At 35.1% G+C, this 9,712-nt stretch overlaps 1 pseudogene across 1 annotated transcript; it reads left to right on the top strand.

Moving 5' to 3' along the window:
- Nucleotides 1-787: 787 nt before the first annotated feature.
- Nucleotides 788-4,060, top strand: LOC307051306 (kinetochore protein Spc25-like; annotated as a pseudogene). Its single transcript has 2 exons — nt 788-848; nt 3,330-4,060. The product of its transcript is annotated as a kinetochore protein Spc25-like (transcript).
- Nucleotides 4,061-9,712: the final 5,652 nt, after the last annotated feature.

Genomic DNA, 9,712 nt, shown 5'->3' with positions numbered 1-9,712 from the left:
GAGAATAATTTTACAAGTATAAAACCAAGTTGTAAAAACTGGTATTTCTTTTTTTCTTTAACTGTTATCAGTAATTTCCTTTTATTTTTTCCAGCTTTATTGAGATATAACTGGTACATAGCACTGTGTAAGTTTATCTAACACAACATGATGATTTGATATACATATGTATTGTGAAATGATCACCACAATAAGGTTAGTTAACACAGTCATGACTTTACATGGTTACCTTTGTATGAGTGTGATGAGAACATTTACGATATACTCTCTTAGCAACTAACTTTCGTATTAAAAGAAATGGTATTTCTTACATTTATATATAACATGCCATGTGGCCCAAAGAGAACAGATTAGCTTTGTAGGAACAACAGTTTAGATGGTAGCATGTGTCAAGGGAAATTTAAGAAAGCCCACTGACTAATCTACTACTTTGAGGTCATCAAATAGTTCTTTCTTTCAGCAATGTGTACTACACAGTAGTGGGGATCCATTGTGTCTGTGTACCCAGCAACGGCTTTCCATACTTTTTCTGATGACAGCATCCACTTCCTTTGGGAAAACTGCTCATCAAAATACCCAAACTCTGGAGCTGACCAATTAGAATTCCCTGTATCCCTTATTAATAGTAGTGATTAACAAGCAATTACTAATTAGTAATAATTTTATAGTAGTGATTAGTAATGATTACTCTGCTTATGAAGGTGACCCCAGCTGGGCCAATCAGACTCCTTTCCAGAATTTTTCCTAGTGGAGCTGATGGGGAAAGTTCTTTTTCTTCTTACAGACCATGGACTCCACTACATGGAACAGCCTAGGAAAAAAGAATCATAAGGACATCAAGTCCTCAGGTCCAATCTCTAAGGTTCTCAGAGCTGCCCTGGTTCCTGCAGCTCACCTTTCACCTTCCATGAGCTACCTCAGGATTTTCCCAATAAGTCCCCTTTTCCTTTCTGTTACCTCTAACCAAAGAACCTTAACTGACATAAAAAGGCAATCATAATTCTGAGTGCTTGCCTGGCATAGAATATTGAAATCACTTATCTAGTTAAAGTTATCAACATTGTGTGATACCTGAAGTTTTTGTATTGTTTTGTTTTAGTTCTGAGACTTAAAGAATAACTAAATGATTTATTGAGAATGATTCAACCTCCATTCTGTAATAAAAACTATACATAGCTCATTGTATATATTCTAAAATTTATAGGGAAATGCAAAAGACCTAGAATAGGAAAACATCTTTAAAAAAGAACTAAGTTGAAGGACTTACACCATCTGATTTCAAGTCTTATTATAAAGCTACAGTAATGAAGAATGTGGTGTCGTTATGAAGATGGACAAATATATCAATGCAACAGAATAGAGAGTGGGATCACAAATAGATGCACACATAATGGTCAATTGATTATTTGACAAACATGCAAAGGAAAGTCAATGGAGAAAAGATATTCCTTTCAACAAATGGTGCTGGAAATATTGGATAGCCATATGCAAAAATAATGAACCTCAATCCATACCTTCCTCCCTATACAAAAATTAACTCAAAATGGATCACAGACCTAAAAGTAAAACAAAACTGTAAAACTTCTGGAAGAAAACACAGGAGAATATTTTTGTCCTTGGGTTATACCAAGAGTTCTTAGTGTCAGTATCAAAAGCTCCATCTGTTTTAAAAAGTTGATATACTGAACTTCATCAAAGTTAAGAACTTCTGCTCTTTGAAAGACAATGTTAAGAGAGTGAAAAGACAAGACACAGACTGGGAGAAAATATTTGCATATCTCATATTTGATAAAGGATTTGTACACAGAACAAAGAATTCTCAAAACATGATAACAGAAAAACAGACTGATACAAAGTTGGGTGAAAGATCTGAAAAGGTACTTTACAAAGATGATATACAGGTGGTCAAGAAGCACATGAAATATGTTCAACATCATTCATGATTAGGGAAAAGGAAACTAAAACCACAATGAGACTCCAAACATAAGTATTAGAACTGCTAAAATTTAAGACTGACCATTCCAAATGTTGACAAGATGTGGAGCAACCAGAACTCTCATACACTGCTGGTGGAAATGTAAAATGATACAACAACTTTCCAGTTTCTGAAAAAGTTGAACATACTCCTACCATATGACTCAGTCATTCCATTCCTAGGTATTTACCTATGAGAAATGAGAGCAAACATCTGCACAAAGACTTGCACATCAAAGACGTGCACATCAATGCTCATAGCAGCTTTCTTTACATTAGCTCCAAACTGGAAACAAACCAACTGGATAAACAAAATGTGGAAAAAAAGAAATAAAAAGAAACCAAAACGTGAATCATACAAAAACATGAATGAACCTTAAAATAACACTAAACCAGACCAAAAAACAAAAAAGATTACATAGTCAAAACCCATAGAACTGTATAACACAAAGAATGAACCCTAATGTAAACTATGGACTTTAGTCAATAATAATGTACCAATATTGGTTCATTAATTGTAACAAATGTGCCACACTCATGCAAAAAGTTAATAGGGAGAAATGTGTGCAGAGGTAGAAGGAATATACGGGAACACTCTACTCTGCTCCATTTTTCCATAAACCTAAAACTGCTATATTAAAAAAAAAAAGTCTATTTTTAAAAAGTAAATAATTGAAGCAAGTATGTGAAAATGTTATAATTGTTAAATTTAGGTAATGGATATACTTTAGTTCATTATACTCCTTTTATGTTTGAAATTTTCATTTAGAAATATTTTTTAAAAGAATACATAGTATGATTCCATTTATATACAATTCTAGAAAATACAAACTAATCTAAGTGACAGAAAGCAGATCAGTGATTGCATGGAGACCGGAGGGGCAGGAAGGATTAAAAAGGAGCATAAGGAAACTGCAGGGACAGATACGTTCATTATCTTGATTGTGGTAACAGTTTCACGGTTCAGTCTCATACCCACATCAAAACATATCAAATCACACATTTTAAATATGTACAGTTTATTACATGTCAATTATACTCCAATAAAGATGTTAAAAAGTTAGGGAAAATACTTTATTGTCAGTAACAGTAGCAGCCTTTCATGTAAAAGGAGCATCTGAAAACAAGAAAGAGATTATGAGGATAAAAAACCTGATGGCCCAAATAAAAGTCAATAGAAGCAATGTATAGTAAAATGAATGCTTCAAAAAACACAATTAGTGAGTAAAAATACTTTCAAAGAGTTTTCCCAAAGCTTGAGGGAGAAAAAAAGGACAAAGAGTTGGGCATTGAAAGAAAAAACAAATTCAAAAAATAAAGAGAGTTTTGAAATAGGAAAGTTGGCGCAGCTGCAGGATCCGATTCTGGAGACCCACTGTTGGCTGGTATCGCATTGTCTTACAAAAGGGTAGAGGATGAACTGGCACTATTCGATAAAAGCATAAATGAATTTTGGAATAAATTCAAAAGCACTGTCAGTGACACCTCCTGTCAGATGGTGGGCCTAAGAGATACCTACAAGGATTCCATTAAAGCATTTGCAGAAAAGCTGTCTGTGAAATTAAAGGAAGAAGAATGAATGGTTGAGATGTTTCTGGAATATCAAAATCAGATCTGCAGGCAGAATAAGCTCATTCAAGAAAAGAAAGAGAATTTGTTGAAGTTGATTGCTAAAGTAAAAGACAAAAAGCAGGAATTGGACACACTGACTGCAAATATCCAGGATCTTAAGGAAGAATATGCTAGGAAGAGGGAAACTATTTCCACTACTAACAAAGCTAATGAAGAGAGGTTGAAAAGGCTACAGAAATCTGCAGACCTGTATACAGATCGACTTGGACTAGAAATTTGAAAAATTTATGGTGATAAGTTGCAGTTTATATTCACTAATATTGACCCTAAGCATCCTGAGAGCCCATTTATGTTTTCCCTGAGCCTAAATGAAGCAAGGGACTATGAAGTGTCAGATAGTGCTCCTCATCTTGAGTGCCTAGCAGAATTTCAAGAAAATGTAAGGAAGACCAATAATTTTTTGGCTTTTCTTGCCAATGTTCAGAAAGCTTTTACTGCTATTGTTTATAATTAATGTATAAATAGTATATAAAAACCGTTAAAAAATAAAAATAAAGAGAAAATCCTTAAGAGTTTCCACATCCAAAAATAAACATCATCATCAACAACAATGGTTATCTGCAAAAGAAAGAGAATGTGATTAACACCAACACCAAATATTGTGGGACAACAATTACAGAGCTCTGGGAGAACAGGACTATGACAATAGGGTTCTAAACAACTAAATTGTGGCCCCTATGTGACAACTGCAAATTTTAAGATTTTTGCCTTAGAAATTATAACATTTTTATATATGATTTCTGGGGAAAAAATAAGGAGCAGCACTTCTAAATTTCTAGGGGAAGGAGAGGAGTACAGAAAACTTGCTCAATATAGCAAAACAGAAAAGAAAAAAAATGAAGAAGAAAATTTTACTCCCACCCCCACCCACCAAAAAAATAAAAAAGGAAACAAACACATTAAACACAAATACTATAATACATGTGAATGTATTAAATTTCTCTATAAAGAGACAGATTGGAACAGAAGTAAACATCTCCCAAGTTACTGTTCATAAGAAAATATCTCAAACAAAAAGTCTCAGCAATATAGAAAATAAAGAGATGAGAAAATACATACCTAGAAAACACAAACAAAATTAAGCAGCTGTGGTAATACTACCATCAAACACAATTTATGGCAAAAGACTTAGTGGGACTAAAAGGGATAAAATATTCAAGTCATAGTAAAGTTATATAAGAAGATGCTTACATGTCAAATCGTGCTTACATGAATTAGGTCAAGTAGCAAAAAAAAAAAGATACAGATAGTCTGAATAATTTAATTATAAATTTTATTTCATATACAGGTCTAAAACTGTATATTACATAGAATACACACTATTTCCAAATGTCTCTGGCTCATTTATAAAATTTAATTACACATTTACTCATCCACAAGAAAAACTTCAACAAAATCTAAAAAGTGGAAATGTTCAGGCCAAATTCTCTGACCTCAATGCAATATATAATTCATCACTTTTAAACTGCTTAAAAGAAAAATAGTGACCTAATTAGCTCGAAGAAACTAAGCTTAAATGGTGGTGCAAATAATTCTGTTAGAGCCAAAAGACTTGCTTACTTTTCAAGTGTTTATGCTCTGTAAACATTTCAGGAAAGAAAACAAAAGCTCAGAGAGCAGACTTTGTCTGTCTGTTCACCACTATCTTTTAGCACAGAGTGGATGCTCAACAAGTATTTATTGAATGAATTAAATAAAAATCATCATACACTGTATCTGTTATCCACCAGGTATTGCCTATTAAATGATTAAATGGCATTTAGTAAAATGTAGCATGTGTTCCTGGAAATCTCCATTTTTAGCAAGTGCAAATACCAGGTAATTCTTATGTTCACTAAACATTAAGAACTGCTACGTTATAAGAAACCAAAATGAATGAAAACCAAGAAACATTACCTTTAAAGTCAAAAATAGTACAGCTATTATAATATTGTTCTGGCAGTTTTTTGTTTTGTTTTGATTTGTGGTACGCGGCCCTGTCACTGTTGCGGCCTCTCCCGTTGCGGAGCACAGGCTCCGGATGCACAGGCTCAGCGGCCATGGCTCACAGGCCCAGCGGCCCCGCGGCACGTGGGATCTTCCCGGACAGGGGCACGAACCCATTTACCCTGCATCGACAGGCGGACTCCCAACCACTGCGCCACCAGGGAAGCCCACCAAATCCAGTTTTGATGCTGTGGGTGATCTGCAGGAGAGGCTGGCACTCTTTGACCTTGGGGCTGCACTTGCAGGCCCAGGATTTGGAGAAGCTGAAGGAAGATATGGTGAAGGCTGAAGGAGCTGCAGGCCTAGTTGCTTGCTCATGCCAGCAAGGTGAGCTGACAGATCAGCAGCAAGACGTGCGAGCTCCATGGTGCGTCCGGCACCAAACTTTAGAGTTAAAAAATGTGGCTGCGGGGCTTCCCTGGCGGCGCAGTGGTTGAGAGTCCACCTGCCGATGCAGGGGACACGGGTTCGTGCCCCGGTCCTGGAAGATCCCACATGCTGCGGAGCGGCTGGCCCGTGAGCCATGGCTACTGAGCCTGCGCGTCCGGAGCCTGTGCTCCGCAACGGGAGAGGCCGCAGCAGTAAGAGGCCCGCGTACCGCAAAAAAAAAAAAAAAAAAAAAAAAAAAATACTGATAGACATGACTATATAAAAATGTAGACTTCTGCCTGTCAAAATTAAAGACTAATAAATGGAGGAAATTTTGAACATTTATGACGGAGAAAGATTAGAAGCCCTACTTTACTAAGGGCTTTTAAAACTAACAAGAAGAAAAAATACATATCCCAATAATAACATGGCAATGTCTATGAAAAGGGAATTTGGAAAAGGAATAAATACAAACGGTCAAAGAAAACTATTAAAAGATTTCAACTTTATTGGTAATCAATTGAATTTAAAACAATGAGATTTCAACATAAGATCGACGAAAGATTGCTAATGATTTGTGGTGGGGAAACGATCAGAGTGTTAGCAGTTGTATAAATTGGTATAACTCTTCTAGCAGACAATTTGACAATATGTATCAAAAATGATTAATAAATGAGCAAACACTTGACTCAGGATTTCCAATTCTAGGAAATTATCCTAAGAAACTAATTAGATAAATACAAAGAGTTACACATGGATGTTCAGCACAGCATTGTTTATAATAAGGAAAAATTAGAAACTATGTGTCCAAAATACAGGACTAGTGAAATAAATTCCATACAATTATGCAGTCATTAAAAAAATACTTATTCCCATATTTGTTGACATAGGAAATGCTCAATAGATATTACAATTTAAAAGGTAGCCTAAAAATAATATGTAAAATATTACATTTTTGTTAAAAATATGTGCATATGCATAAAAAATCTGGAAGGCTGTTCATTTGGCTTGTCTCTCACTGGTGGGCTTACATGTGATCATTACTTTTTTTCCCTTTTCTTTGATTTCATAAAAATTTTTAATGTATTACTATCATGAAAACAAAACCAGTAAAGCTCCTTTGAAAAGTTAGAAATAATTAATAACTCAGACCATGATGCTAAACTCAGCTTCTTAAAAGTATAATTTTTAAAAATGTAGAAACATATTTATAACATTATAAATATTAATAAAATATTAGAATATATAACATTAATAAACATTAATAAAATTGTATGCAAATCTCACAAGTCAAATTTATAGTATAATATAAAAATAATGTATTTACATTTATGTATTAGTTGGTACATGAAAAGCCTGTATGAAAGATTTCTGTATCTCCAGATGAAATAAACTTATGCAGGTTCCTTTAAGTTTTTTTATTAGTGTGAAGAATACTTGCTTTGCAGAGAACAACTATTTTGTTAATGACAATGGAATCTAAAACCATCCTCAAATTCTTAGTCATTTGGAAAAATGAAAATTGTTCTCTAAAGCACTAAGATTGAGTTATAGTCCACAGATTCTTCCAGGATTAGGAAATAATGATTTCAAGATACTTTCAACCAAGAGATATGACCAAAATGCAAAAGAAACCTCCAAGGTTATGAATCCTTTCCATATACCTTAGGATTTATAGTTCCACACATCATGAATCAGGTCTCTGCTTTGCAAAGTAAACATCTGACACCTGAATGGATAAAGAAGTCAATGTGTTTAAAGGCTCAGTGCATATAATTTTAAAGTTTATAAAATATTCCTTTGAACCAAAGATAATATCATTATCCACTTAGCTGGATGGGAACTGGGACACAGAAAGCTGGAATTAATGACCAAGCCAGAGAGGTATAGCCGCAGAGCAATATCCCCCTCCTTCGGTGAGCCGTGGCCTGTAAATTAGCCCTAAGAAGAAAGAAGGCCAGTCAGGTGGATGAGTTGTGAGGAGAACGTAGGCTGGGCACAGTATACACAGAGGCCTAACAGAAAAGCTCTTCTGCCGCTCAAACTATGCTTCTATATGCATTTAATTGCAAATTTATTGTCAAGTCTCATCCTAGAAAGCAGACAAAAGGTCATTATACACCTAATTGCAAATTGCGTGATGTCTCTATAAAGCCATTTCATTACATCCATCTTCTTTTACTCACTAAACAATTTTTGTCATCACTAAATATATTTAAATGTACTCACCTAATGTTTTACTCGATGAGTTCAGATACAAAAAGGATCGAGTAGCTAATGAAGTGTCATGAGCAAAGTGAAACATGAGAAGATCACTTAAAGTATTTAAATGATGATCCAAATTTAAAGCGACGTGAAAAAGAAAAACTTACTGTTTTCCAAATGTCTATATACTGTAGTACTTTATGAATAGGAACAGATACACATAATGGGGCAGCACAAAATGCATTTTAAATGGAAAGCTTAAACAGCTTGCTTGATGAGAGAGGAACAAAAAGCTCACCTGAGCGAACTCAGAAGCAGATCCTTTCAGCCCTAGTCAAGCCTGCAGATGCCTGCAGCACTGCCAACATCTGGACTACAACTTCATGAGACCCTGAGCAGAACCTTCCAGCTAAGTCTCTTCCAAAAGTTCTGGCCCAAAGGTACAGTGAGATAATAACTGTTTACTGTTTTAAGCCTCTAAGTTTTGGGGTACAGTAATTTGTTATGCAGCATGGATAGCTAAAACAGTAGTTTCTCTTTTCAAGAAAGGTATAATTATTGTCCCAGAAACACACAGTTCCGACATCTATTCCACTCCAACTACTGGTGCAGATATTTAGAGTAGATTCTGAGTATGAGAAATTTAATAGGTGTACTTCCTCTTATTTATTGTCTCTGACTAGAACACCTATGTGTCCCATTTTTCTTCTCTCTGCTTCCTTTTTCCACTTCCTGCTCCTCCCTCATAAATAGAATGGACTCCAGAACATCTTAAACTGTAAAATACCTCTATTTTACATATTCACTTTTGTTGGCAAGTTCATTAAGAGCAGTAATTATAATTTTCTTAAACTTGTCACGCATGAAGTTAATGTGCTCAAGGTGTTTAATATTTCATTATACTAATACAGGGGGTGAGCAGGTTAGCAATCCTCAGCCTGTGAACTGAAGATATTATCTGGAATGATTTCTGCCATAACAGCCAGTTACCCAGATCATAAATGTCTCTCTATGACTTGCGGGAGCCATTTTCGGCAATGGCCAAATTCTGCCATGCACCATTCCCATAAGAGTACTATGCCATCAACTATGGGGTCTTCAAAGTATACCTAGTAGTAATCCTCCCTTTCCTTAACTCGACAAACACATACTTAGCCAGTTACTTTACACACTGTTGTGCATTGTTTGTTAATAATCTCTGACGTTATTTCTACCAAAAAAATAAGAGGTAGCAAATTCCCAACAGAAATGTCCTTTTCTGCTTCACCCCCTTCTCCCCCCCGCAAACTCCATCACAAATATTTACAAAAACCTGAGGAAAAAGCACCGTCTAAAATCCGAAAACTACCTTTATTATGCTTTACAAATAAGTCCTCTTCAATGAACTGTAGTTGCTGTGAAACTTAATATATATTTACTTTCTTTAATGCTATAGTACTCAACGCAGACGCCAAATCTAATTCAGCTAATTTGCAAAGAAAGGAAACACAAATCTTGCTCACTTTCACGGATACTTTTCGTAACCTGCATATAAAATGTTTCTTTC

The sequence above is a fragment of the Hyperoodon ampullatus genome (assembly GCF_949752795.1).
Source record: "Hyperoodon ampullatus genome assembly, chromosome: 4".
Taxonomy (NCBI): domain Eukaryota; kingdom Metazoa; phylum Chordata; class Mammalia; order Artiodactyla; family Ziphiidae; genus Hyperoodon; species Hyperoodon ampullatus.
This window is presented reverse-complemented; position numbering and strand designations above follow the sequence as displayed.